Source organism: Salmo salar, chromosome ssa15, assembly GCF_905237065.1.
Source record: "Salmo salar chromosome ssa15, Ssal_v3.1, whole genome shotgun sequence".
NCBI lineage: Eukaryota > Metazoa > Chordata > Actinopteri > Salmoniformes > Salmonidae > Salmo > Salmo salar.
The window spans coordinates 19,659,434-19,665,431 of NC_059456.1; the positions used below are offsets into that span (position 1 = coordinate 19,659,434).

At 42.7% G+C, this 5,998-nt stretch overlaps 1 pseudogene; it reads left to right on the forward strand.

Annotated features, from left to right (window-relative positions):
- The first annotated feature begins 2,503 nt into the window (after positions 1-2,503).
- LOC123727119 (proto-oncogene c-Fos-like) lies at positions 2,504-5,413 on the forward strand (annotated as a pseudogene).
- Positions 5,414-5,998: the final 585 nt, after the last annotated feature.

A 5,998-nucleotide genomic window follows, 5' to 3' on the forward strand; every position in this document is an offset into this window, starting at 1 on the left:
ACGTCTTATCTGTCATCTGTCGAACCAGGCTGTGGCAGCCTACGGCATGTATGAAAATCGAGGTGGCAGAGGGCTGTTTGTCGAGCTGTAACGCAGCGATGTTTATTCGGCGTAGCCATGTCGGTTCTTTGCCTGGTGCAGTCGTATTTTCATTTATTCTTTCTGCGATTCAAATCTACAGGAAAATCCACACATTACCGTCAAAAGAATATGATCGCGCGAGATACGCCAAAACCAACCTGGCTGATTTACTCGATGAACCGTACCACGTTGCTCGGCTAAACGGGCCGGCTGCCAACTGTTAACGTGTCAGATGAATGTTATCATATTTCCCATGGCTAACGTTATCACAACGAATACAATACGTGGATATGATAACGGCGATTATCTAGCATGCGTTGCCTCAACTGTTAGTTAGCTGGCGATATTGTTACGGCTGTTGACAGTTTAATGGCCTTCTAGTTGCTAGCGTTAAACATTGGCTGTGTTCAGACCCTTCACTGATTCTTGCCCTGTGAAATAGTTTTGACAATTAATAACGAAATTATGCATTTCTCAAGCCAATTCATGAAGTATTACATGTGAAAGCGCAGATCAGTGTGTGGCAACCGAAATATTTGGCCTTTCGTTGGATGAAGGCACGTCCCAATCCCACACGTCGGTCTTAGCTCTCCATCATACTGTGACTACGTGTGACTACTAGCTAGGCTAGCTATGCATGCTGGCAGTAATCGCTGAAGCAGCAGATTATTTGAAATAGATCATCATTGCCCATTGACTAATGTGATAGCATATTTTACTAGCGTGATTTACATTACGCGCAATTAAGCAAACGCAGCATTGTTACGGCGACGGCATATCATGGCATGATGTATCTCTCTACCTTTTATGTCATTTGTTCGTAATCACCTGTTTCTTTTAGATCTGCAATTTCATCAACTCTCTACTCGAATGCAACGAAGAAGTTGCCTTCTAACAGAGATTGCTATGTGATACCAATGAATGGGGAGTCATCCGCTCCCAAAATGGCTCCTGACTTAGTGCGAGCTATTACGGTCAAAAGCGAGTAACTGTGAGAATGAGTACATTATGCATAATGTTCTTGTTGATGCTAAAGTATATTACTGCTCTTAACATATGTTTGCAAAAACGCGCTGCTCCAATATGATAATCTGCAACTGCATTACGCATCACGAAGTAGTGACCTTTGTGACAATTGTTAACAAATGATGGCAACGAATACGGTCTGAGTTATCGTTCCATACGCTATATACTAATGCTGGCATTACGTAAGTACGAATGCCACCGAAATATTCGAGCCATAAATAACAAACGATTCACAAAATGATTAGTATCTTTTTTTCATATCAATATCGCCAATGACAATGCGGGGAGCAGTTATTTTGCGATATAAAGAAATGCCTTGAAACACATAGTATTCAACCCCTTTGTGAACGAGTGAGCTCGGGTGCATCTGTTTCCATTGATCATCCGATCATTGCCTGAAGCTTTGATTGGAGTCGCAGCAAGTGGTGATTGACATGTTGGAAGGCACGCCTGTCTATATGAATCACGGTTGACGTGCATGCAGCAAGGCGACGTGAGTGAAGGGAGCGATCGCGTAAACCGAACAGCGTGAGAAGGCACAGATCTGAGGAAGAAGCTCTTGAAAACATTTCTGCGGCATTGAGTCCCAACGTAACACCATCGATCTTAAATGAGAGTTTAACGCAACTCTGCAGAGCTGATATACATTGTGAGCCCTGGGGAGAAGGGCCTTTTTCTATTAAAACATGGACCGATGTCTATCTGTAACACGGATATGATTAGGCTATGACTGGATGCAGAAAACCCTCTGCTGTTCAGATATAGACAACAATACCAATGTTATTAAAATGATTATAACGAATAACATTTGTATTAAACTATTAGAAGGCTACATTCTGTGTGCATAGTGTCCTACACAAGATTGCTGTGTTTTTGGAGGACATTTGAGGTCGGTGGTGTATATGAAATGATACGATTGGCAGACGATTTCATTCGACATGTTTTCCATAGGAACAGCCTGGAGGTATAGGCTATATATAGCGTGGTTACATATGTGTTCAGTGTATGATCTGAAACGTGGCCATGCCTGTATTACGAAACAATGTTTTTTTTTTTACAAAAGGAACGTAGGCTACAACGTGCCTAATGCAAATGCTGCACACTGTAGCTTGCTATATGATGTGACGTAGATCATTAATAATACGTTGGTGGTGGTTACAATGTAAGTATCCATTTCTTGAAGAGGGGTGCTTAATATGTAAACATTTGGTCATATTTTAATAATGTGCCTAATTAATTTGGATAACAGTTCGACTGCTCTCAACTCTCAGTTAAAATGTATAGTTAATATTGCTTGCTCCATTGATAAAAAAACAAGCCTGTTGATTCTACCCAACAACACCCTTCTCTCTTTGTGGAATGGTACGTTCTCTCCACACAGATTTCATTCATAAAATTCCAGCTCACTATAAAAGGAGGCGCGCTGTACTATCTGCACCAACTACCATTCACGTGAAAGAACCCAGAAAAAAAAGTGATGCACAGAGGCGATAGAACAGCAGCACGGTCGATAATAGCCTATAATATAGGAGGAATAGTGATTTGTTTTTATGCTTTATTGATACACATCATCATGTATCCAGACTCGAGCCCAAACTACAATGTCTCGAGCTCGTCCAGCAGCAGCAGCAGCAGCACGAGAAGCAGCAGTTTAGCATCGCCTACCGGAGACATACCCGCTTGCAGTCAGCGGTCTCCGAGCTCACTCACGAGCGCATCATCAGTAGACAGCAGCACGTCTCAGGTACGAATGGAGTCATATTAGAAAAAAAAATAAAGAAAATCTACATGGAACTGCGTTGGAGGATTATTTGGAAATGTTCATTGTGTCTGTGTTGCATTAAGTTTAATTTTTATATATATATTTTTTATTTGCATAATAATTTAGAGTGATTCTGAATCTGCAGCCTATTTGCCTACTAGACCGTGAACCGCTCGTGATAGAAATTATGTAGGGCTCCAATGTTAGCTCCTTTACTGCGACACACAGCCTATCCAGATGTTTATGGCATGTTGAAAAAGCCCTTATTGAGTAGGTACCATATAGGCCTGCCTACATGCCACCGTCGTCAGACTGTTGGCTGATCACCTTCAAATTCCTGACATTCCTGGAGCGGTATATAGGCGGTCCATGTTTACCAAATGATAATTGAAGACTTGACTGATGCCATCATGCCAATAGATGATGAGGATGGTGATCATCATGAAGATGGTGATGACGATGGTTTATGATGATGATGATGATTGGTTTAGCTTTTATTGGCATCATGAGATGGACTATCGATTTTTTTTTACGGTTGTGTTACTGTGAATGAGCCCCTGGCCTCAATGGGTTTTTCCCCTGAATCATAAAATAAAATAAAAATTGCGTGACATCAAACCCTAATTATTGATGTTGTAAATTAGTACATAATTAGCTATAGATACACCATCAATTGTGCTATAACTAAATCATTGATGCACATCACGCCCTTTTTGGAAAGGTCAACCACGCATGTCATCCGAGTCTATTAGATTTAATCAATTCAACATTCCTTGTGTTGTCTTTGCAGAATGTCTGCGGTGAAACAGACTGTCCACGGCAGTCTCCCTTTGTTCCTACAGTGACTGCAATCTCAGCCTTCTCGGATCTGCAGTGGATGGTCCAACCGACCACCGTCATCTCAGCATCTGCCTCCCTCTCCTCCCCCTCCTCCCCCTCCAGCAGCGCAAAGCCTACAAGTGCTCATGGCGCAACCCAGTCATCTTCAAGAGCGGGAGGGAGCAAGGAACAATCCACCAGCAAGAAAGGGAAAAACCAGGTTAGCTGTGTTATATATCATGGACAATTTCGATATAATTTTTTACTATGCAGTCCTGAATGGTCTAATGTGCTGTGTGTGTGTGTGTGTGTGTGTGTGTGTGTGTGTGCACGTGACCGGACAGACTGTGCCAATGGTGCAGCATACACACAGTGTTCTATAGGTCTAGTATCGAACTGGTTACTCACTCAATGTGTAGCCTAGCCAAGGAAAGTCTACAGTCAGCAACCATGGTATATTTTCTGACACTGCATTAAAAGATGTATAGGCTATTTTATGGCTACCCTTTGCCAAATATTGAATTAGCCTTAATAAGGGCAAAGTGATGCAATGGCAAGATTCCTTATGCATTTAGAGGGTTCTCTTTTGTTGTGACTGGTCCAGGCTACATCAGAAGAGGACGAGAGGAGGAAGATCAGGAGAGAGAGGAATAAAGTCGCCGCGGCCAAGTGTCGCAACAGACGGAGGGAGCTTACTGACACCCTGCAAGCCGTAAATACACTTTTTTCTCATGTGAAACTGTCATGTGGAGATGCTTAGCAGAATGGATTTGCAATGTTTTAAAAAAATTTTTTTTACCCAAAGTGATTGATGCTCTCCATACTTCTTACTAGACCATGTATCTTTTTTTTAAACTGGCATTTCATAAACATGGTAATTTATTCATGTGTGGTTCTCTCCTTATAGGAAACTGATCAGCTTGAAGAGGACAAAGAGGCCTTGCAGACAGAGATAGCCAACCTCCTGAAAGAGAAAGAGAGTCTGGAACAGATCCTATCCGCCCACCAGCCAGCCTGCAAACTAGCCGCCGCTGAAGACAACGTGGAAGAAGACATCGACGATGACATTGACCGCATGCTTCAGGACCCTCCGGATTCCCCCCAACTGCTCTCCATCTTGGAGAACGAAGACAAACTCCAACTCCCAGAGGGAAATGCAACACTAGTGACTGTGTCCGACACTCCTTCGCTTCAGGACATGGAAACTGTTGTGGTCCCCTCGAGCATCTCCATCTCTGCGTCGGCCATCTTGGGTAACTCCAACATCCTGCTGTGCTCCAGCGCTGAGGAAGAACCCATGGAGGACCTAAACTTCGACCAGGATGACTTAGACAACCTGGTCCCTAGCCTGGAACTCAACATGGCTGTGGCCCCTGAGACCGCCCCGTCCGTCCCCGACATCGACCTCCTCGGGGGCCCCTTCTGCCTCTCAGATTGGGAGACCCTGTACAAGTCGGTGGCCAACAATCTGGAGCCCCTCTGTACCCCTACGATGATGACTTCCAGTGACAGTCCTACCTGTAGCGGTTACCGCTCTGTGTTTAGTTTGAATTACTCAGAGATAGACTCTTTGGCGGGGACAGGAGTTGCAACTCCAGCTCTGAGACCCTCAAAGGAGGTGTTGGCAGTAGATCTGATTTGATGAACGGTAATCTGAACTCTCCCACACTGTTGACCTTGTGACACTGTTATGGGACTGGTGGGACATATACATATAGGGGTGGTTTCCCCCACACACAGATTAAGCCTTAAGTCTTCGATTAAAAAGCAGTGTTCAAGGATGATTCCTCCTTTGAATGTGCTTCTTAGTCCAGGACTAGGCTTAATGTGTGTCTGAGAAAAAAACACGGCCTGTGAGGTTGATATTGAACCAATAAGGTCTATTCATCTACCGTCCTGATGTTTTGTTGTGCTTCTTATGATGTTTTGTTAACATTTAACCTTTAGCACCAAATTAAATGGTTACTGTGTCTGTAACAGTATCAACATCTTCCATATATATATATTTGTATATATATTTATATATTTATATATATATTGGTGCACCTGTGAGGGCTGTTCACCCTCTTGAAAAAGATATATATTGTTGTCCTTGTATCAAAATTAAATGCATGCAAAATCGTACCATTTGATTAAAAAAAGGGGTGCTATATCTTTGTTTTTCCATCCTTAAATATAAATGTGAAACTAGACTGTGGTTTGTGAGGATACTGATATCAGATTGTGTGTCTTATTAACAGGTGAAATTACAGTTTGAGTAATGTGGACATCATTTTACTGTAAGGTGACATTTCTTTCTGGTTTTCCATG